Here is a 25,770-nt window from a genome sequence, read left to right as displayed (position 1 = left end):
GTGTTGGGGAAATTACCCTCTAGCAATGCAGGTAGGTACCTTCTATGCAGTGTGTAGTCTTTTTTTTTTAATTTTTTTTAAACCCTTGTACTTCGGTGTATTGTCTCATAGGTGGAAGATTGGTAAGGGTGGGCAATGGCGGTCAAGTGACTTGCCCAGGGTCACACAGCTGGGAAGTGGCTAGTGTGTAGTCTTAAAGATTCGCCTAGGGAAGGAAGGAAGGAAAGAAAGAAAGAAAGGAAAGAGAGAAGAAAGAAAGGAATGAAATAAAGAGAAAGAGCAAAAGATAAAAAGGAAGGAAGTAAAAAAGAATAGAAAAAAGCATTTATTAATCATCTTTTACATGCCAGGTATTGCACTGTTTTACAAAGATTGTCTCATTTGTTCCTCACAACTACCTTGTAAGATAAGTACTATTGTTATCCCCATTTTATAGTGTTATGAGTATTTTCTAGTTAAGTAAGCAATAAATATTTATTATAGGTTAGGTAATAGATGAATGGAGAGCTGAGTTTGAATGAGTTGGATTTATTTAAGACAGAGCAGGATCTCAGAGAGGTATAATAGGAAGAGAATGATCCCAAGGTGCATTGGGAAAGGCAGTTGGACCAATAACTCACACTTTGGATTTTCCTAAGGAAGGTGGTTCAAGGAAACTGCTCAGTGAATTGAAGAAAATCTGTTGTTTTTTCTTGAAACATCTTAGATGATCAAAGAGTAGTGCTGCAGTTTCAGTGTATTTACCAATAGGTAGCACTATAGTGCTGTAACTGAGTGAAATTGACCATGGAAAAATACTGACAAGCCTGCCCTGTGTTACATCTGAGCTGAGAGAAGAAATCCAGTTTATTCCATTTTGTTTATAAAAATTATATTTTAGATTTAGGATAGAAAGGTAGATATCTGGGGAATTTAGTTAGATCGTGTAGAATAAAAAGGATCACTCAGTGATCACAAAGACTTCCCTCGCCGGAAAGATTGTTTCAGGGATTTATTTAGAATTTATTAGTTATAGGAAATATTTTATTATAAGTACCTATTTTTCCTTTTATTTTCTCTTTTTACAACCTTTCGATATTTATAATAAATAGGGTTTTATATACCTGGCCTGAGCAGGAGTTTTTCTTCAACTGCTTGACCAGCAATTATTCCTCAACTGAAAAACCCAAGATCAACTCAAGTGCCTGTCCATATCAGTATCAACTATTGATAATACCAATACCAATAATTAATAAGGGCCAATACTCCTTATAACAAAAGATGAGAAAAAAGAGGCAGACAGAGATTAAGTAACTTGTCCAATGTCAGAAGGCTAGTATCTGACATTAGATTTGGACAAGGTCTTCCAATTTCCAGACCCAGAATTCTAAGCACTCCACCACCTAGGTGGAATACTGAGAGGTTAAGTGATTAGCCTTTGATTTATATGTCAGAGAGAGAATTTAATCATTCACTCAATCAATTAATATTTATTAAGCATCTATTATGTGCCACACTGTGACCAGTGTTGCAGGTACCAAAAGAGGCAAAAGATAGCCCCTGCTGTCAAGGAGCTTATACTCTAATGGGGGAGACAACCTACAAACATTTCTACAAAGCAATTTATAAAAGATAAAGGAGATGATTTACAGAGAGAAATCACTAGAATTAAGAGAAGTCAGATGAGGTGGAAAAGGTTTCCTGCAGAATATGGAATTTTACTTGATACTTATAGGAAGCTAAGGAGGTAGAGGGAGAGGAACCCAGGACTTCCTGAGATTGAAACAAGCTCTTTAAACAACCATCATGGGCTGTCTCTATATCTCATTTACCATATGAATGAAGAATTCCAGGATAAACCTTTACATTTAAATATAGGAGGATTAATTAGGGTCTTATCTATTAAAACTATACCAGATCAAGAGTCTTTTATAGCCTAAGATCTGAGAAGAGGTGTGATCCACAGGATCCCTCTCCCTCTCCCTCTCCCTCTCCCTCTCCCTCTCTCCCCCACCCTTTCTCTCTCTCTCTCTTATAATCCTTAGACCTTGAAAAGACAGATACCTGAGTAGTATACATGACCATTTATTTGTGTAATATGTAACTTGCTTATGTCAAAAGGAACAAAGTTGAAAGCCTATAAAACACCACTATCAAACAAGTGAATGGTCAAGAGAACTTTGAATAGGCTACTTATTCAGATAAACGATTTCTGTCAGTCATTCAGGGAAATATTGGAAGAAATATTTGAAATGTCAAGTGAAGCAATAAGAACAAAAGGAAAAACAAGCAGAAAAATCCCTTCCAAACCTAGTGCACATCTGCCACAGGAAAGCAGGAATGAATTCAGAAAGCAGGTGGTCAGTTAGAAAACAGATATTACTGTTTTCATGAGAGAAAGAGACCCTCCCTCTCTTTCTCTCAGACCCTCTCCTGGCTTCCTACTACCTTATATATCTCCATGTAGCTTAGTGGAGGGGACAAAAGGTGGCTAGAGATCCAGCTTCTGTTCTAAGCTTTCTCATTTTCCCCTTTACCATCTGACTATTTGATCTTAGCTGTCTTAGTTGATTCCAAAATCTATATGTTCTGCCTCCTTCTCTGACCTATGCTACAGTCACATATCAGTATAACAACCATTTGAACTTCTAGAACTGAATGCTGTATAGGCAGCTTAAGCTCTGAATGCCTTAAAGGGAAATCATTATCTCCTTCCTCTCAAGAAAGAAAAAAAATACAAAATTTATTTTCCATCAAATCCAACCTCAGAGACGTATTGGCTCTGTGACACTTAACCCTGTTTGCCTCAGTTTTCTGATCTATAAAATGAGCTGGAGAAGGAAATGGCAAACCACTTCAATATCTTTGCAAGCAAATCCCAAATAGTTTCTTAGAGGCAGATTCAACTGAAACCACTGAAAAACAGCAACGACTTTGTACTTCGGCCCCATGCTAAGCAATAGATTACTGGTACATGCTGTCATCATCTTTCACTTGGACTATCACAATAGCCTTCTAACTGATCTCGCTGTCTCATCTCTCTATTCCAGTCAAACCTCCACTCAGCTGCCAAGGTGATTTTCCAAAGCATAGGTTGGACTGGCAGTTTCCTGCTAAATGAGTTTTAGTGACTCCTCTTTCCTCCTTGATCCCATGTTTTTGGCATTTCTAGCTCTTCCCTATGAATCATTTTCCTACTTTTTCCAATCATTTTCCATTTTATTTCCTCTCCATATAGTTGAAGATTTTTTGACAGTGATGTAGAAGCTTTACATACAATAGTCCCATGTCTGTGATTTTTAATTGATTATATCCCATGCCTAGAATTATGTGCTCTTCCTTCCACCTCAAAATTTTGTTGGGTTACTTCAAGCTTCAGCTCAAATTCTACCATCTGGAGGAAGAATTTCCCGCTTCTCTAGGTTCTAGTGCCTCCTCCCCCACCAAATTATTTCCCATGTAGTATGGGTGTATCTTATAGAGGCCTAGTTATTTATTGGAGGTGTCCAATTCATGACTAGAGGTTCAGGTACCAGATTAAACTGGAATTGGGAAATATTTAACAAAATAAATTAAAACACAATAAAAGATAATGTGGTTTTCCAAGTAAACATGCAGCATGAAGAGATCTTTATGTAAAGTTTAGTGGCCGCCATTTATGACTTTGAGTTAGACACCACTGATTTATGTATGTAAATTAGAATTACAATTAGAATGGAAGCTCCTTGGGCTCAAGGACTATTTTTTGTCCTTTTTTGTCCTTTCTTTGAATCTTCAGTGCTTAGTACAGTGCCTAGCACATACTAACTACTTTAGACACTCTTGTTGACTAACTTCAATTCAAGAAGAACAGAGTTCAGATTCTACCTCAAACATTTAGTAGCTATTTGAATCTGGGTAAGTTTCTTAACTTCTTTAACTTCTACTTCCTCATCTGGAAAATGGGGCAAATGATAGCCTCTATATCATAGGGTAGATGTGCTTTTCAAATAATTTGATGTTTATAAGGCTCTATATCAGTGATTCCCAAAGTGGGCACTACTGCCCCCTGGTGGGTGCTGCAGTGATTCAGGTGATGGCCACAGGTGCATTTATCTTTTCTATTAATTGCTATTACAATTAAAAAAACTTAATTTCCAGGAGCATAAGTAATATTTTTTTTCTGGAAAGGGGGCCGTAGGACAAAAGAGTTTGGGAACCACTGCTCTATATCAATGTCAACTATTATTATTTTTTCTTTATGTGTATACATTCTAAGGATGTATAATTTTTCAGAGTCTTTTCCTTAGTGGGACCATAACCAAGATTCTAAGAATATAGGCAGCGAATAATGAATAGGAAAAGGCTCAATAAAATTCTAAACCACAACAATGAAGTTCTACATAGCGTTTTTAGGTTTGCAAAATATACTTTAGAAATATTATCTCATTTTATCCTAGCAAAACCCCTAAGAGTCAGGGCTTACTGTTATGCCCATTTTACAGGAACCTGAAACAGGCCTAGAGAAATGAGTTATGCTCAAATGAAAACTGAGGATTCTAAAAAGGAGAGTTAAAAAAAATAAAAAGGAGATATTCCAGGCCTGGGAGGAAACAGTGATAGTTCAAAAGCAAAGAGATGAGAGACAAAATGGCATACATGAGGAACAGTATGAATTAAAGAAGAAGGAGAGAGAAGGCAAAGTGATCAGTTTAGAGATGATTGTAATAGTCCAGGAGAGAAGTGATGAGAGCCTATACCAAGGTGGTGGACGAATGAATGAAGAGAAAGGAATGCATAGAATGGAAAATAGTTTAAAAATCTGATTATCTATAGAGTAAATATTATCAATTTTGTTTCCTGAAAGTTTTTTTAACCTTAAAATTCCATTTTTTCAAGCTATCCAAAATAAGAAAAATTTAATCACATAAGGTGATCTGGATTTGAAATCAGGAACTTTTGGTCTCTACCCTTCCTATTAGTCCTTACTGGTTGTAGGACCTTTGGCACATGACTTCCTTTCTCTGGGCCTCAATATCCTCATCTAGAAATATAGATTTTGACCTACATAACCCTTAGGAGGTTCAAAGTTGGATTTTACTAAAAGCATAGAAAGTAGTTTCACAAACTTTTGCTTTACTCATGGACAATTGCAGTGGGAGGGGGAGTTATGTTTATGTCAATCTGTTGAGATGCCACTTCTAAACAGTTGTTTTTAAGGTGGACTTCCTAGATTTCTCCATGCCCCAGGGAAATGGGGGATAAAGGAGAGATCTCAATAATGTATTGTCAACATTTTAAGTTTCTGTAACTTCTTTCATGTTGAATATCCTTCCATGATTTCATAACCAAAAGTCCATTTCATATATCTTATTACCTCTTGCTATTATTGGACACCAACAGAGTACACAGTCTTTCAACTGATTATCCTTTGCTTTTTCCCTATGATCAACTCATCTTCTTTTGAACACATTATTCTAAAAACACTCCTTTCAAAATCCAAAGGTGTCTGTTATTCTTATATTCTGGATTTTGTCACAGGTATCCACATATATTCTAACTATTGTGCTGAGATTGAAAGAACACAATTTGGAATTGAAAACCTAGGTTAATTCCCAGGTCTTTCACCTACTTATCTGTGTGAACTTGAATATCAGGGAACTAACTCTCTCTCTCTCTCTCTCTCTCTCTCTCTCTCTCTCTCTCTCTCTCTCTCCACCCACACATCCACCATCTATCTATGCATCTCTGCCTCTCATTTCTCTGTCTTGGCATTTGTACTACACTATGGGTTTACTCAAGCCTTTTCTCCCTTGTTTTTCTTCTCTCACAAACACACATGCTGATTGCTGTCAAATCCAATTTGCCTAAACCTATACCTGTGTAATTAATTTTTGAACCTCAATTGTGGATTTTGCATTTATCCTTATTAATTTTTACTTTGATTGATCTAAGTCAATCATTTTAGCTTTTTTTGTCAAAATGTTATTCTCACAGTTTTATGACTAGAATTTTAACTAATACAATTCCTATATAACTTATGAAATTATATCATTAAATTTTTGAAGAGAATATTGCCTAGGCCATCAAGTTCTATGGTATTAGAAGTAGTCCCACTGAGTTCTTTTTGCGCAGGAAAAAAATTAAGAAAAAAAAGTGTAACTTGTAATTAAAATAGCTACTCTAGTCCTATACTTAGCATGTATGTCAATGTACATATTAATTATCAAATATAAAAACATTTCTGATGTCAATGACATAGCATGGGTGAATACAGTTTTTGATGGTTCACTTTCAAAATTAATTCTTTTTTTTTGACAGGACAAATGTTTGTTTGGCACTAATAAAATGGCAAATCATTTCTTTTTTTTCTTTAATTAGACAAAAACTGCCAAAATACTCTTATTTATACAAAACCATTAGATCTAAACTATTAATGTATTCTTGAATGATATGTTTAAAAATTACATTTGCACATGACTTTGAATAATATATTATACTTCTCTCCTTCACAATGGTTAACTATTTTACCTGAATAGCATTTCTTTTAAATGGAGTATTTTTTTTTCTACTCTCCTTGGGAAATATGATCATAATATCAAAGATAAAGCAGAAGGGACATAGATATAGAATTAGCTAGGATCTCAGAAGCCATGGAGTTCAACCTCATTTTGGGCTTGCTTCCTCTTTTGGTATCTACCTGCTACCTAGCTCTCTTGCCTATGGCTCCAAGAAGGTGTAGCATGAACAGTAGGCACACCCAGTAAATTGTCTTTGTGGGCTGACTAAACCAAGTCAAGGTTACCAAAAGATCTCAAACCTTTCAATGATAAGGTGAGGTGTCTACCTCAAGCATTTGCAGAAGGGGCAAATGAGAACAATTTGTTCCAACATCCATGAAATCGTTAGAAGTAGGCACTGTGGAGTGCTTAGAGCTTGGTTAAACTTAACAGAACCAAGGCCATCTGCTGCATTTTGAGCCATCATTAGTCATCTTGTCTTTTGTTTTGCCACTGGACTTTGATGGCTGTAGAAGCCATAGTTAAGTCAACAAATTTGCAAAACTCTGCCTCACTTAAATCTTAATTTTTTCTCAAGTGAAAATGCATCAGAAGTGATATCATTTTGGTCTCCTTTGAGTATTCTTATGGGGAAAACTAGTGGGTAATTGATATATTATCTGGGTTCAGAGAAAGGGTGAGAAGGAGACAGGATAGACAGGGCAATAGACTGGGACCTAACAAGTTGGGGAAATACAATTCAAGAATGGTTTTGGCAGTTGGAGGAAGTGACAGTTAGGGTCCCAACTGCCTCACAGATCCACCTAGCCAGGGAGGCTATGAAATCAACAAAATAACTAAGTAATACTGGGACAAATTCAATAAACTAAAGATTGAAAGAAGGAGAAAAGGGGCTTCTATTCTACCAACCTATGGGCAAGCCCCAGGGTCAGGGAATGACCTTATCTACACTAAACTAGAAATTATAGCAGGACAGGGCACAATGGAAATCAGGAAGGAAAGTGGGATCCTCACTGCTGAGTCCTGTCAAAATCCAGCAATGATACAGCTCTCCTAGGTCCTCAGCCAGTAATCCTTGAGTTGGGTAAGTCAGGGAGCTAAACCAAACTGAGATGACCAGCAACCCACGTTAGATTTTATAGAATCAACCTAACTCATCACAGGCAGATGATTTCTTCCTTCAGGATACCAGAATACTAGGATACAAACTCCACTTCCCCTGAGGTCTCCCACTTGGTCAGTTATAATCTGTCCCCAGATAACATGGGGTCCATCTCAGAGAGAGCAACCCTTCCTACTTCCCCATTCCATTTAGAATTCTCCAGCCCTGTGTGCTAAGCCTCCTAAATAACTAATGTTAAATATTTTATTAATTTATATTACAAAAGTATGAAGGACAACTACTACCAGTATGACCCCTCACTGTACAAATAAAGAAACTATGTCTAGTAGGTTAAGTGTTTTATTGAAGATCATACACGTCTTACAGGTTGCAGTGGGTGGTAGAAATAGGATTTGAACTCCTATCCTCTGCCCATGAATTAAACATTGCTTCTGGTTAAGGGAAAAAGTTTAACACAGATGAATTAAACTAACGGTGAATTTTGTGCTTATCCATGTACTCTATTGTTCTTAAAATTACCTTATATATGGTCTTTGAATTATCCATCTCTGTGAATTATATATTATGTAAAATCAATCAGTAAATCAAGAGCATCATATTTAATGATATTTTATAAATATCTTTTGTTTTCCTAGCAATATGAGCTAAGTAGGTGATATAGTAAGTAGAACATTAGACTTGGAGTCAGAAAGACCTGCATTTGAATTCTGCCTCCCATACTATCTGTGTGCCTCTGGGAAAATCACTTAAACTTTTGTTCCTCTTCATTTTCCTTATCTACTAAATGAGGGATTTGGGCTCCATGGCCATTGAGGTCTCATCTGTCTCTATACTGTGAGGTCCAAATGTATCCTTCCTTCCTCCCATTTCAGAGAGATATTTAAAGATTTGAAAAATAAGATAGTTTAGCAAAAGTAATAACATATGAGTCAATTCTCCTAATATTATATTCTGCCCACATAGTTTCCCACCTTTTTGAGAAGGTAAGAGTGATAACTTTTATTAACTAATAATAAATAAAAATAAATAAATAAATATAAAACTAATAAATATTATTATTAATCAAACTTGGTCATAATTATTCAGCATTCAGGCATATTGTGCTTTTTTTCCTTCAAAATAAATTATTAAAGACCTACTATGTATCAGACATTGCAATTCCCTTGAGAGTATGGATTGTTTCACTCATGATATTTGTCCCCACCAATGGCTAACACAGTGCCTGGCACAGAGTAGGTGGTAGAGGATTGTTTGAGTGGGGTCACAAACAACAACGATATCTAGGCATATTAAATATCACAGAAATGGCACATACACACAGAAATAAGTGCACAGTATATAGAGACCCCAAATCTTTGTATGTCCAAAAATATTGGATTCAAATAAATGAGAATGGGTAGAGCTTTAAAAGCTTAAAACTACACCAAAACTTTTTGGGACATATTGTGTACATAGAAAATACAAAGTGATTAGATGAGGGAGCGAGGGAGGGGTATTGTATAGAAAAGATGCTACATTGGAGGTGATGCTTCAGTTGAGCTTTTAAAGGGTTAGAGATTATCAGAAGCAGTGATAGAAACAAACATATATCCTGGGCATGGGGACAACTTGTACACAGGTTCAGAGATGGGAGAGGGGATTCTATATAGAAGAAAGAGAGAAAAGACAATCTGTTGACAAAATAGAATATGTGGTAGAGAATAATGCATTTCCATCTGGAAAAACTGGCTGGAATTCAATGATGAAGGGCCTTGAGGACCAAGGGGAGCCTATATTTGAATCTATAGGCAGCTGAGAGCTATTGGAATTTTCTGAGCTGAGGAATGGTATGATCAGGAATATCACATTGCCTGCTACATGGAGGATGGGTTATTAAGAGAAAATATGAGACAAGGGCAATAATCAGAAAGCTTTTTGTAACAGTCTAGGAAAGAGGTAATGAAAGTTTGAAATAGAGGGGATGGGGTGGGGATGTTCATATGAGTGGAGGGAAGGTGAATGCATAGGGACATGTTATAATGGTGGCAACAATATAACTTGAAAATGAATTGGATATTGGGAATGAGCAGCAAGACTGGGGTGTTAAAGATGAACTGAATGGTTGTCAAATGCCTGAATGGAAGGATGCTCATTTTCTCAATAGAAAAAGGCAACTTTGGAAGATGAATGGACTTGGAAGGTATTATCGTGATTGTTCTTTAATGCATGTTGTGTTTGAGATATCAATGGGATGTTCAGCCAGAGCTGTCCAATAGGAAGTTGATAATACAAGCATAAAACAAGCCCAGAAGTGAGACTTGAGTTGAATATATAGAAATTGAATATATAGAACTAGAAGTTATCCACATAATGATAATAATTGAATGTATGCCACGTGAGGACAAGAGCTATTTGCTTTGTTGTTGTTACCTATCCTGCCCCATAATCTTTCACAGGTAGGTGCTTTAATGTTTATAAAATTGAATTCAATCCCTTTTTGAGCCTTATGATGTTTTTAGTATTATATTTTTGTGGTGGCTGGTTCTTTTTATTCTTTTTTTGATATCTTCTATATGCATTTTATTCCTAACTAAATATCCATTTATTCCAAATTTTACAACAAACTGGTGATGAAAAATATGCCTCAAATCATCAGAATCATTGATCATATAGTAAGGAGGTGGTGAATGAGTGGACAAAATTGATCATTAAAGAAATGCCAGGCTCTCTAGGTATTTTAGACTCTTCCTACTGAATGGTGAATATCCCATGATTTTTATCATTTCATTTTTATACCATAGTAGTAATGAAGAACTTGTCAGGCAGTCTCTACTGTAAATTGGAACTATTATTATTTTTTTTCCATAGACAAAAGTCCAGATGCCACTTGATTCCATTGCAATGGGGAATGAGAGCACCTCACATTCCCCTAGTACTGCTGTTTAGAAAGCCATTTCTTCACAATAGCCTATGAGGCAAATATCATTATCCTCATTTTGCAGATGAGGTAACTGAGAGCACAAAGAAGGGTTGTCAACTCATGAAAGGTTGTGAATCTAGTCAGTGGTAGGTCTGGAGTTGAATCTAATTTATCTGATTTTTAAATCCAGTTATTTTTCCACTCTGTAAGAACTTCTCTGGTAGGAGGTCATGGGGAACAGTGTAAAAAGCACCAAATATCATGTTAGAAGACCAGGATTCAAGGGCTACCTGATATTAGGCAAATCACTTCACCTCTCTGATCCTGGACTAGATGGCCTCTAAGATGCCTTCCAACTTGCAAAGTAATGTCCTAAAAGAATAAAACAGTTTTAAACTCATTTTTTTATAAAAAACTTTTTAATTATGTTTATCATTCTGCCTTAGATGTTAGTGAATTTTCTTCTAAAAAGATGTTCAAAACTTTCTGTATTTTTAAGTGTTTTAATCTGTGTATGTGTGTGTGTGTGTGTGTGTGTGTGTGTGTGTGTGTGTGTGTGTGTGTGTATAATGTGTGTGGTGTGTAACACACACACTGGAATATTTTTGTTACTAGGGGTCAGTTGTTTCAATATTCTTCCTCTTTTTGGCCCTGTTTAGGATTTTCTTGGCAAAGCTCCTGGAGTGGTTTGCCATTTCCTTCTCCAGTTCATTTTACAGAGAAGGAACTAAGGCAAGGAGCGTTAAGAGATTTACTTAGGGACACACAACTAGTAAGAATCTGAGGCCAGATTTCAACCCAGTGTAATAAGGATAGAAAGGAGTCCCCCTTAGATGATGTTGTGGTCAGAATGGATAGATAAACTGACCTTAAGGGGAAAACACTTTCTTCCTGGCAGAGAACTGATGGCAGCCCTCTGTCTCTATTGGTTAGGGTGTATGAAAAGGGAATTGCAAAGGTTTGTATCAGAATAGAAGTATAATTGGAATTAGGTATCAGCTTTTTTTTTTTAAAACCCTTCACTTCTGTGTATTGGCTCCTAGGTGGAAGAGTGGTAATGGTGGACAGTGGGGGTCAAATTACTTGCCCAGGGTCACACAGCTGGAAAGTATCTGAGGCCGGATTTGAACCTAGGACCTCCTGTCTCTAGGCCTGACTCTCCATCCACTGAGCTACACAACTGCCCCCAGATATTGACTTTTGAATTAGGGCTTTGCTTAGCCTAATTCTTCCTCTGATATTTGCTTCTGATTAAACCCTGCTGAAAGGAAACCAGTGATGGTTGGTCCAAGGTTTGGCTTAATTTGGACCTAAATAAAGGTGTCCCTTCAAATAACCCCTTCACCCTTCAAGCCTATTTCACCCTCTTAAAAATTAATCTGACTGCAATTGATTTCAAGCTATAAGGTAGTTAATGAAAGGTAGCAAGGAAGGATTGGGAAAGAGGGATACAGGACAGTCTAACTTGAATGGCATTGAAAGCCCTGTGCAAGTTTCTTCAGCTCTGGCTCAGCTGGGCTGACTTGACCCTTATTATCAGTTTGATCTCAATGGCTTCCCTAAGTCTGCTTTAGAAATAAGTTCAATCTCTAGGTTGACTAGAACAGATAAGGAGGATCTTAGATTTGACCAAGTTACTTTCAAGGTGACCCCTTCAAGACAACTGGATTATAAACCAAGTCACTCTGGTACCTGATGTCAGGTTGGACAGGAAAATGGCTTCTTTCAGTAGTTCATGACAGTAGCTGACAGGATGACTTGTCTTATGAGAGCCTCCCAAGAAGATCTTGCTCTCTCTCCAAGACAAGACTCCCAGGGCTGTTAGCATATCTCAACTGCCTCTCCAGTCAACATCCCAATGACCTCTGGCCTCTGTCCTTGTCTTCCTTCCTTTTGGGCTCCCTTGTGACAAATTCATTTTCTCACTAGGAAGATGAATATTCTTGACCCAAGCCCTTCATTCTATCTGTTGTATTATGTAGCTGCTATTATTTGTGTCTTTGAGAGCAGTTGTAAGAAAGACACATATGTAAATGCATTTATTTCTTTTCTAAAAATTCATGCCATTCCATTTTGATTATTTTTGTTTTCATTTATAGTTTTTTTATTTTAAAATTGACTTTTTTTCTTATATTAAAATTCCAAGGTATTTCCTTCTCTTCCTCCCCTTTCCATCTGAGAAGGCATAATTTTACAAAAAAAAAAATACAAAACCAACAACAAAAAGATATATGTAAGGAGAAGCTAGGTGGCTCAATGGATTGAGATCCAGGCCTAGAAACAGAAGGCCCTAGATTCAAATATAATCTGACACTTACTTATTATGTGACCCTGGGCAAGTCATTTAACCTCTACTGCCTAACCCTTACTGTCCTTCTGCCTTGATCATCTTCCTCTTTCTGGTCTGATTTTCTTTGTAGGTCATCTTTTACCTTCTTCGCCTCATTTTCAGGCTGGTCAATTTTGGATTTCAAGACACTATTTTCTTGTTTTGGTTCATGTATTTCCTTTTTCCAATTGTCTTCAGCCTCTCTTACTTGTTTTTTGAATTGTATTTTGAGTTCTTTCAAAGCCTGTGTCCAATTTGTTGGAGTTTCTGTGTTTTTTCTTGGAGTTCCTTGATCTTCTATTTCATTTGCTCTTTATTCATTTCCTGGAAAGAAGCTGTCAATTGTAATTTCTTTTTTCTTTTTCTGTTGTTTAGTAATATATTTTTTTCTTCTTTCCTTCCTGCAATTGGCTGTAATCTTGCTCCTCTAATTTATTTGCTGGATCTTTGGATTTGGCCTATTTTGGGTTCTTTCTCTGCTCTGCTGAATGATTAGGTTAAGCAGATGGTTTCAATGAGCTCTGATGTAAGATCTTCCCTAGCTGGCAACAGAGGTTTGTAGCTACTTTCTCTGTAGTCTATGGGGGAGGGATGTTGGAGCTTTTCTGCCCTCTGAAGACTTCTTATCTGCCATAATTGATGGGATTAATCCAGGGCAGGGTTGATCTGTAGAGATTGATGTACCTGAGACCAAAACCTTGAGAGAAGGGGGGAAGCAAGATGGAGCCTTTCTTGCTGCATCTAGGATGCCCTCTCTGTGTTTCTCCTCCAGCCCCCTCCCTACTACCTGTGTTCAATTTCCTGAGCCTGGCACAGTTGTGCCAGCAAGGCCCTTTCTTGCAAATAGTGCATTTGCCCACCCAGAGATTCTAGGAGCCACTGAAGACTCAGCACAGAATGTGGGGGAGAGGTCCTAGGATTTTCTTTCTTCCTTACCTTCTAACCCAATAGTTCAAGAATTCAGGATTTTTTTTTTTTTTGGTGTACCTCTTGGGCTGAGTCCAGCAGGAGGATTCCCCAGCTCTATTCTGTTGTTAGATTTGGTTTTCTTTCCCCTCAAAGCACTTTGTTTTTTATCTTGGTATGGAAGTTTTTCTCCTTCTAAGCCACCATCTTCCCAGAATTCCTCTCCTTCTGCCTTGGAACCAATATACGATATTGATTTTATCAGAGAGGTTTAAAAAAGAGATATATGTATATTTAAACTAGATCTTATTTATTTTTATTAATCTGTTCTTTCTTTGGAGATAGAAAGACACAAGTTATTCTTCAAACAATAAAAAAGAGGGAAAATGACTTGCCAAGGTCACACAGCTAGTAAATGTCTGAGACCAGATTTGAACCCTTGGCATAGTGCTTTATCCACAGAATTGCCTGGGTAAATAAATATAAATTAAGAACCTCCTATGTGGAAGGCACTTTACCCTGACCTTGGAATCCTAAGATGAAAATGACATAATCCCTGCATTTAGGGCATTAAAATTTGAATGTCTAAGGATGAGGTAGGGGAAGGTGCAACATAAAAATGGGCAAAAATAATCTGTGAGAGGTGAAGTGGGCAAAGATAATAGGAATCAATCACTAAAAAATTAATATTTAATAGTAAAAATTAATATTAATAACACTAAAATAATTAATATTTTGTGAGTGAATGAAAAACCTCTTATTAATCAGAGAAAAGTATTGATTTTTTAATATTGGAGAAAAGGAAGGGAGAGAGAGGGACTAAGAGAATTCATAGCTGAAAGGATCAGAGATCAGAGTAGGCTTTCCATAATACATAGTTCCTGAATTGAACCTCAGATAAAGATGGGAAAACTGAAAAAGAGAGGAGAGGAAGGAGAATATTACAAATATGGGAGCTAGCCCTTGTGAAAAAACAGTGGGATGTGAAGGAAAATTCAACAAGTAGTTGGTTGACCTTCAGTCAACAATCTGACTGATAAAAGATAAATAACTTCATCTGAAAAGACATAGAATGAACTAAAATACTGGATTAAAATCAGTGTGAGTAAGTAGAATAATCGGTCAATTGACAAGTCTTTTTTGCTTTCTAAAGCAGTAGGAGATAGAAAATGAATACTAAGTATGGCCTCTACCAACAGGAAACTCTATTCTACTTGGGGAAATTATAACAAAAGCACAGCAACAATAACAAGTGGTAATTACAGTAATTGACATTATATAATGCCTTAAGTTTATGTGATAATTCCTTTCATGTATTTTCTCATTTGGCCCTCACTCTGAAACTTTGAGGTTGTTACAACTTGGAGGTAGTCATTTGGGATTTTGATCCATGCCTGTGAATAATTGTACCCTGATCTCAGAAGTATTAAAGTTCAGAGCAATCTGAATGGTCATTGGGAAATATGTAGTAAACATATTTAGGTGCAACATTTTATGCATAAAAATTGTAAAGGATCATGGATTTGAGTGAGAAGGGAACTTCCTTCTCCATTCTTCTCATTTGTACTTAGTTATATAGAACAGAAAAAATAATTGTGCCAATTGTATTGCAATAATGCCAATTGGTACTTTCCATTGATATTTTCATGAATGTCAAGAGATATAGATAAGAGCCACAAAGGAAAAGAAACAATGAATGGGGTATAATCTATAACATTGGTGGGAGTGACTGCATCAACATCTGCATCAACATATCTAACCATGTCAGAAAATATATTCTTGAGAGGCAAAGTATCTGTGTCTAGGATGGTGGTAGCACCATAGTACTCTGTTCTTGTTAGTCCAAATTGAGAGTACTAGATTTGATTCTCTGCCATATTTTAGGAAATCAACAATCTCTAGAATGTCCTAATGTGAGTTAACTGTGAGGGATGGTGGATAGCCTTGTTGTCATACCATATTAGAACCATTTGAAGGAAATGGTGATATTTATGCTGAAGAACTGAAGATTTGGGAGAGGGTATGAAAGCTTTCTCCAAGTATTTCAAGGGCTATCAAATGGATGAAAGATTGAAAATGTAAACTTTTTTTTTTAATTTTATTTTTTGTTTGGCTCCAGAAGGTAGAACTGGGAACAGTGGATGGAAGTTGCAAAGAAGCTTGCTGAAAGGAGAAAAAAATAAATCTTAGCAATTAGAGCTCTCCCAAAGTAAATGGTAGTGGATTTCCCCTCACCCATGATGAGACCTTTGTTCAGTTATGAGTTGAGGTAAATAGCCACTGAGTTCTCTTCCAATATGGAGAATGTTTACATGGACTCTAGGTGACTATTTCATGGAAATTGGACAATGACTTCCAGTTCAGGAACAAATTGGACTGAATGACCCCGGACTGTTTTGCTACTTGGTCAAAACCTACTTCTTTAGGGGAAAACTAGAAATCAGGGGTATATACTAATGGAATAAAGAAGCAAGTTTAGCCAGCAGAGCTCAAGTCACATGGCAGGAAAATGTGTGAAAAAGAGAAAATTAATAAATGGCTTTCAAAGCAGGAGAAAGTTTAGCTTTAAGCAGGAACCAATGTAGACATTTAAAGAAGCAAGAAGAAACGATTAGAGCGGCAAGGAAGCTGAGCTGACAGTAAAAATTGGCCAAACCCAGGAGGACATTTATATTGAAGGATGGAAAGAAAGCAAAGATAATCCTGTTAGTGACAGCAAATTATATTGGAAAATGCAGCAAGAAGAGAAAAATATAGGGAGAACCTCTGTTCAGATTTGTGTCAGGTGAATTGCAGGAGGCAAGCAGAAACTTTTTTCCTCTCTTCCCCACTCCACAAATATGAAAGCAATGGTTCAGATTCAGAGTTCTTGGCTCTCAATAAATGAATCATATGAGTGTTTATTTAGAACTCAATAAATACCACACTCTGGGCTAAAGGCTAGGGATAAAAGTAAAATCAAAAGCAGTTGTAGCCCTCAAAGTGCTTACAGTCTATTGGTGTTTATTGGCAAATAAATAGATTCATACAAAATACACGGGGTATAAATGGGAAATTACCTTCACGGGGGAGACTGTAGCAGTCATAGGGATAGGGAAAAGTCTTCCACAGAACATGGCATTTATTCAAATGATTGTTAATTCAGTTGCACCATGTGAAAAACACACACACACACACACACATACACACATACCAGAGAGTATTGTCTTATCTTTATATCTCATCTCTGCCCTGGTTTCTTTGAGGATTAGGCAGAAAAGACTAATAAGTAAATAGTAGGTTGATGACTTGTACTATATATCTGTCTTAAGGTTTGCTCATGGCTTAGGTTTCATTTGGCCAAGCTGTCCGCCTTTCCTAATTTCTTTGTACTTTAGGCTATAACTCCTTGTGGTTAGAATAAAATAAAACCACAATATGAGTAAGTATTGAAATTCTATGATGATAGCTAAATAGGGATGGCACTCAGTGACATGCTTACCATTTTCCCCACATCTGTTTCCCCTTTGGTCTTTGGGGTTTCCTTAAAAAGTCATAGCAAGGAGACATCCTTGGTTTAGTTTCTTATCTAGTCTGTGTGGACCTCATGGCAAATAAGGACATGAATAACTGGAAATATGAGGGGAATTTTGAATACTTAAGTTGTTTTATATGTTATGCAAACAGGATGAGTGTCCATAATAGTGTTTCCATTCAGACCTCTGTTAGTGTATCTTGTCATTTGATTCACAAAAGATACTATGAGGAAGTAAAAAACAGTGTCATGGACTATCTTGTTCAGGCATTCTTAAACAAATATCAGGAATGAGAAAACATACTGTAATCCCTGTATTTCAACATAAATAATTTTCTTTTTAATCCAGTGCATTTTGTTTTATGCATTTAAAACATTACTTTTAATAGGGGTTTGCAGGTTACCCTAGACTGCCAAAGAGGAGTGTGATATAAGCTGAAGGACTCTTTTATCTTATCCAATCTATCCCTAAAAATGAATCCCCCTCCCCTGCCCCACACAAGATACCCAGCAAAGGGTCACATATAGTCTTTCCTCAAAGACAAATAAGTGAGGAAGAATTCACTATCTCAATACTCATTATCTTTCCCCCAAATCTACTCATCTTTAGCATTCCATACCTCTGCTGAAAGTATCATCATCCTTTTACTCTCCCAAGTTCACAACCTCAGTGTCATTCTTGACTCTTCACTCTCAATCATCCATTATTAGAAACATCTGGATTTTTCTTCTACAATGTCTCTTGCATAAATCTGGTCTCTCCACTGACACAATCCCTCCATCCCCCCATTTCAGGCTTTCATCAATTTTTTCTTGTAATAATTCAATAATCTCTAATTTTGTCTCTCTGTCTCAGGCTTCTTCTCATACCAGTTTATTTATCATATAGAGGTCAAAGTGTTGTTTTTTTTTAAATAAGACTGATCATTTCATTTCTCTTCCCTCTGCTTTGTCCCCACACTCAACTTCTTCCTTACTGTCTCTAGAACAGTGTTGGCAAACGTTTTTGAAATTGCGTGTCCAAACTTCAACTTCAAGCTGCCTGTGAGTCTCCTGCATTATCCTTGACAGTGGAGGGAGGAAGTACTCACATTAGGTGGCTGGAGACAGGGACAGGGTACGGAAAAATGTCCTCAGACACTGTGGAAAGGGAGAATGGAGCAGCCCCCTCTGCTGCCCTGGCATCTTTGCCATGGCTTCTCCTACACAGCTCTAGATGGAACTAGAAGTTTCCAAAGATGGAACAAGAACTGCTAGGATCAAATATAAATTCTTTCTGGAAGTTAAAGCTTCTTGCAGACTGAATCTATCCTTTCCACCTTTATTGAATATTACTATATTCCAGGCACTCTCTCAATTGAGTCATATCAGTTTTCTTGCTGCTCCTTTCACCTGAAACTCTCACTCTGACATGAATTTTCACTTGATGTTGCTATACTTGGAATGGACATTGGAGATTCAAAAGATATTGTCTCTGAAGTCAAAGAATTCTCCATTCACATTTTTGTTTCTTGGAACTTCTGGCTTTTTTTCAGAACTTAATTCAAATATCTCCTTTTGAATGAACCCTTTCCCTGACATCCAGTTGCTAGAGTATTCTCTCCATATCTGCCCTAGCCAACCATTTACTTAATACCTATTTTGTTTGTCTCATCTCCCTCTCCATCTCCTTCTCCTTCTCCCTATATTATTTACTGTTAGAATGTATTCCAGGTGAGGAATTGTTTTGGATTCATTTTTCATACCCATTGCCCGGAAAAGTCCTAAAAAAATTCATTCATTAATTTTCTCCAAAATTCTCCATTCTATTTAGAGAGAGCTATAATCCTTAGAAATTTTTTCTGGAAATAAAATGCAAACTTATCTTTTGTCGATTTCTACTCACCCCTTCTGTTCCTGCCCTCTGGAGTCAAATTGAACAAGTCAAATCTCTTTTCCCCATGAGAGCTTTTGATATTCTTGAAGCCAGCAATCATATACCCTCTATATCTTCTTTTCTCCATACTAAACACTTAATAATACTTTCCTCTTAAGGGCTGTTGTATCAAATGAGATAATAACCATAAAGCACTTAGCACAGTACCTGGCACATAGTAAGTGCTCTGTAATTGCTAGTTATTAAATACCTCAATTTCTTTCAGATCCTACCCTTATGTGAAAAATTGTGAGGAAATGCTTAGATACTAATCCATTCTAGAAACAAAATAAAAATCAAACCTCACAGATAAATGCCCTGGGGCAATTCACTTAATGTCTTCATATAGCAATTTAATAATCTCTAAAATGAGAGCACTTGGTTACTGTAGATCAGTGATGGTGAACCTTTTAGAGACCCAAGTGCCCAAACTGCAACCCTCACACCACATGTGAGCCCCTCTGCTTTACCCCAGACAGGGGAAGGAGAAAGCACTCCCATTCAGCTGCTGGGCAGAGGGGCAAACAATAAGAGAATGTCTTCAGGAGCATGTGAAGAGGGGGGGGAGCAGCCCTCTTCAGCACACGTCATAGGCTTGCCAATACAGCAATAAATGATATCTTACATCCTTTCTAAAGCTAAGTCTTATGATACCATGAAGAGAACTCAAATATGTGTGATAGAACCATGAACATAGGAGCAGAAGAGTTAAAATAGTCCTTGTTGTTTTTATTGGTCATTTGCTTTGGTCATGTATGCCACTTTGTGACCAGATTGGAGTTCTCTTGGGAACGATCCTAGAGAGGTATGTCATTTCTTTCTCCAGCTCATTTTATAGATGAGGAAACTGAGGCAAAAATAGCTAAGTGAATTGCCCCAGGTCACACAGCTAGCAAGGATCTGAGGTTGATTTTGAAATTGAGAAGATTAATCTTTCTGACTCCAGGACTAGTACTCTATCCAGTGTGCCACTCTATCCATCTGGCTGCCAGAATAGTCTTTCAGCTATCCAATTCAACACTCATTTCTATGCCTGAGAAAATGAAAGTGACTCACCAAGGAAATGTCAAAGGTGAGATTTGAACCTAGATCCTTTGACTGCAGAGATAATGTCTTTCTACAGTATTGCCTCTCAAACATTTTCTTAAGTAAAGAAACTAACCCTACCATCAATTTCACTATTTGTTCAGTCCTGAAACAGTAGAATAATCATCTTCCCTCATTTTAGAAACAATTAAACTATTATTTAAAATAATTTCAGCTTCTAGGAACTTGCTATTAACATGGATAATAAAGAAACTTCAAAATCATCAAAGCTCTCTTACTAATGTGCCACTGGGGCATTGGCATATTCAACAAAGTAAAGTAATTTTAAGAAGCAAATGACAGAGGGGGCTTTGGTTGCTTGATCTCAGTTTTTGTCATGCATATTTCCAGAAGCCCCTTATGGTTCTTTCAGATGTTCTCAGATTTTCACTTCCCTTCCAAATATACAGTTCCTCTTTTTTTTTTTTTTTGAAATAGCATTGAAATCAAAGAGGAAAAAAGTTGAGGGAGGGAGTTTAAAAGAAAATGTGATATTGATTGACCAGCTGCTACATATCTGTTTTAGGAGAACTTCTAAAGCTGGAACAAGAATGATGGGATTGTCTGAAAAAAGAAACCTAAGACTATCGAATATTTTATCTTTTGAAGGATAGAACCTCAGAACTTCAAAACAATCAAAAGAGTATTCCTAGAGTTGCGTGCAAATTAACTAGGACAGAACAAAATAAACTTATGAATGCTCAATAAACTTTACAGTGTTTTACATCTAAAAAAAGCCCTTATTTAATGTGTCATCTTCTGAGTCTTATTATCACTTTTACATTTTGCATTGAGTTCTCAGGCCTCACTTTTAAGTCTCTATAGTTTCTCTGTTCCACAGAAATCCCACTCTAGAAAGTCATTCCATGTCTGGAATTCTCATACTGGATGTATACTCCTACACTTTGGGTCCTTCTTTTGACTGGCTATTTCCTCCTGGAATCTCTATTTTAAGGAAGTTGTTCAGGCTAGCCATGTCTTCATTTTTCTCTAGGCTCCTCTCCTGACTGGATCTTTTACTAATCAAGCCTTTATAATGGCACCATCCCTCTTCCCCCCTTTAGCTTCCTTTTATATGTTGTCTTCTCTCCTTAATGTATAAGCTCCTTAAAGGATTCACTCAATATGAGCCACAGAATAAAATAATAATTATAATATCCACACAATAAAAGTACAACTTTTATTACTCGTACTTGGTATAGTGCCTGGCACATAGTCAGTGCTTAATAGTGCTTGATAACTGATGGCTTTTATCACATGGTATATTAAACATACTTTAAGTAAATAATCTATTATTTTGAAGTCTAGCCTTGATTATTGACCATTAGTCTTTGGAAGCATTTAAGTCAGGCAGATTCCAAGGCTAATGAAGTATGCTTTTCTCTATCTCCTTGATAAATGTCTTAAATTTTCCTGGTATGATGCAAAGTCATTTTGCAGTATTCCATCTCCATTTATGAGTTTCTGCAATTCTGGAACAATTCCATTTGTTATCAATATTTTTTTAAAAAGAGATTATCATTTCCTAAATGGGGACATGGCTTCAAGGTTCACAGGAAGTAAAATAAAAGTCTTCTCAAAATAGATTTGAGTGGAGTTTTACAGTCTGGTGAAGATGCTACTGATCAGTTTCATTGAAGTACAAAGGAAAGTGCAAATGAAAATGGAAAACCAACCAACCAACCCCAAAGACAACACTGAGAACAAGCACACTTCTGTTGTAAAACAGTATAATCTATAGAAACCAAACAAAGGCTTTGAGAGAGATCTGAAAAATAGAGACGTTGTCCCAGTATTTCTGGAAGAAGCGTCAAATAAATGCTTGCCACCTAATTCTATAAAGAAAAAAAAAACACAGATACACAAAGTTCCTCTCAATTGTATTGTGTTGATGATTTATAAAGGTATTTTAAGATTATTAACTATTTTTTCTTCTTCCTACTTCTTAACAATACGCATGGATTTCGTAAAAAAATATTTGTAACTAATATTCATAATCAAGTGAAACAATTTTCCACGTTGGCTATGTTAAAAAACATACCACCTTTTACATATTAATGTATGAATTGACTATCAAGAGGTGGTTCGTATTCTTTACCATCAGTTTTCTGGAATCAGAACCAGTCATTGTGTTGAACAGAGTTCTTAAATCTTTCAAAATAGTCTCTTTTTACAATGTTAATAATATATTATAATTTTTTCCTGTTTCTGTCCCCCCTTTTTTGCATGAATGCATAAAAATCTTTCTGAGTTTATGTGAGATCATTTCTTTCTTCAGTTTTAAGAGCCCAGTTTTATTCCCTTAAATTCAGTTTTTTGGCCACCACAAAAAAAGTTCATATCTATATCTATATCTATATGTCTATCTGTCTCCTATATTTTTCTTCTATCTTTGATTGTGTGAGTTATAAATATTGTAGTGGTTTCACTGGGTCAAAGAGTAGATACACTACAGATGAAACCTAACAGGTTAATGAAACAAAATGCTTCAATGGAAGTTTGGGGCCAATATTTTTAAATACAAGTGCACTCCATATAATGTTGTTGCCCAACCTAAGCCACTATAATTGTTGTTCAATGCATCACTTCATTTGTGATGCCAATGTAGGGATAAACAACTTTTCAAACTAATGAGAGAGAGAGACAGACAGACAGACAGACAGACAGACAGACAAATAGGCAATGAGACAGAGACAGAGAGACAGAGAATAGAGTAATTGACCTTTGAGATACCTTCTAGCCCTACCCTATGATCTTAGGAATTTTCCTTTCATACAGGTTCTTGATATCTTTGGAGCCATTTATCACAGAGATGAACATGAGCTAGTAGATAGTTTGTTAATCTTACCAGTTGGAAGGTTCAAGTTCAGATCCTACCTGAAGCACTTAATAGCTATATGAGGGCAAACAAATCATTTTCCCTCTTTGTGACTCAGAGTCCTTATATATAAAATTAAGGCATTGCTCTCAGTAGCTTTCTGAAGGAAGTTGTTTCCAGCTCTAAATGTTTGATTCTATGATAACACTCATTGGTTTTATGTTAAATACTACCCCATTAAACATTCCTGAGTTATATTTAATTTTGATTCTTCTAAGCTCATGGAGTTCTATGATTTTCAGGCAAATGCAGCAGCAGGACCACAGTTATATTACAAGGGCTTTGGGCCACTAGCACTAGTATATGTGCTGTGAAATTTGGGCAGCTAGGTGCTACAGCAGGTAGAGCATAGGACCTGGCATCAGGATGACTCAACTCCTTGAGCTCAAATTTTCACTCAGATCCTTATTAGTTATTTTGCCATGGGTTTGTCACTTAACTCCATTTGTCTCCTTTTCTTTTATAAAATGAGCTGGAGAAGGAGAAGACAAGCCACTCCATTATCTTTGCCAAGAAAACCCAATTGGGGTTATAAAGAATTGGTTACTGCTAAAATGGCTGAGCAAAAATACAATCTTCCTTTATGAAATTCATAGATCGTGACTGCATTTAATTCTTTTTCTAGGTCTAATCTTGTGATGACTAACCTATGAAATGTGTGCTAAAAAGGGCATGTAGAGCCCTCAGGGTGGGCACCCCTGTGGTCACCTGTCAAAGTTCATTACTAGAAAGCCAGAGGGAATCAGGGCTTAGCTGTCCCTCTCACCCTCTCCCTGTGCCTGAGGACTTTCCTCACTTCACCCACCCCTCTTCCCAGCAGCCCCATGGGAGTACTTCTTCCCTCCCCATCTGGGATAAAGTTCTGGGAGTGGGGTAGGGGGCTCACATGTTACATGAGAGTGAGGTACAGATGGAAGCCTGTTGAGTCTGTGGTAAAGGCAATTCTTGTGGTGGGGTTGTAGAGGAACTAAGTTTTGTGGAACATAGCTCACGGCATGGCATATAGCTGGAGGGAAGCAGAGGTGGAGGGGAATGGAGCACTCGGACCACTCTCCTCCCCCTCTCCATGGGAGCTTCTCATCATCTGCCCCTCTGCCCAGCAACCCAATGGAAGTGTCTGGGGCAAGGAGGGGAACCTGGGGGTGATGTGGAGTGGTGGAATGTGTGTGACACTTATGCTCTTGATGGGATCTGGGTGTGATACTGTGGGAGGGGCAGGGGCAGGGCCCAACACTCCATCTCTAATAGATTACCCATCACTGGTATAATCTATGGTTTTATTGGCACATGGAAATCCTGATGAGGACTAAGCCTCTACCAATGCAGATCTGAATCTGCTTTGCGAGTTATATCCTGATCAGTGCCAAGGACATTGGGACTTGCCACATTCATACACTAGTAGATAAGTTAGGCAGGAAGGGATTTATGCCTATATTTCCTGACTCTGAGGTCATCATTTTTCTCTAAACTCTGTCATCTCTCTAAGTAATATATTTATGGAAATATTATTGAAATAATATTATTGAAAAATATTACTCTTTAAATCATTAGTTAAATCCTTCTATAAACAAGCCCATAGCAAACTCTGTAAGACTATTCTAGGATCATAGATGAAAAAGAGATGGGAGGAATTTTGGAGGTCATCTACTCCAATGTCTTCATTGCCTAAATAAGTTAAAGGAATAATAGGTGACACAGATATTAAGTGTCAAAGACAGGACTTGAACCAAATGATTCCCAAACCATGATGCTTTCCATGTTGTTACTCTCCAGGAGGATTAAATAATGAGTCTAGATTAAAAATTCAACATGATTATAAAAGAAACTGCCAAAGTGATTTTCCCAATGAACAGGTATAATCATGTCATGACTCTGTTCAATAAAATCCAGTGGCTCCAACTACTTTCAGAACCAAATATAAAGTCATATGTTTGTCTTGGAAAGTCTTCCAATCCTTAGCTCCTTCCACTTATTCAGTCTTCATGTACTTTCCTTTCTTCCATGTACTCCATCCATGCTTCATTGAATTTCTTGTTATTCTGAACAAATGGCATTCTATATAAAAAGTAAGATGGGGCCATGTTGTGAAGAGATTCAAATGCCATGTAGAGATGTTAGTATTTTTTCCTAGGTAGAACAGGAAAGATTCTAAATCTTTTTTTTTCATGAGTCCCTTGGGCAGTCCTGGGAAGCCTTTGGACCCCCTCCTAAGAATAATATGTTAAAATATATAAAATACATAAAATTAAAAAGAAAATAAATAATTTGAGATAGAACTATCCAATTATATGTTAAAAAAAAAAACAACAGACATTCACAGGCTACAAGTTAAGAACCTTTCTCCTAGAGGTAATAGGGAACCGTTCTAGTATTGAATAGAAGAATGACTTGCTTCAGGAAAATCACTGGGAAAAACAGCTTTGATTCATTATTCTATATATTTTTCCAATAAGCTATGGTTAGGCCTCATTCAGATTCCATGAATGACGTATATATTTTGTTAATACTCTTATTAGAGATTATATTGCACAGGTATGCTTGTTTCCATATTTTTGTTCCTTCTTCCCTCCCCACCACCTTTTGAATATATAATGAAACAAAGGAGAGGAATACATTAGGAATTACATAAAAGAATTTTTAG

The sequence above is a fragment of the Gracilinanus agilis genome, chromosome 2, assembly GCF_016433145.1.
Source record: "Gracilinanus agilis isolate LMUSP501 chromosome 2, AgileGrace, whole genome shotgun sequence".
NCBI lineage: Eukaryota > Metazoa > Chordata > Mammalia > Didelphimorphia > Didelphidae > Gracilinanus > Gracilinanus agilis.
This window is presented reverse-complemented; position numbering follows the sequence as displayed.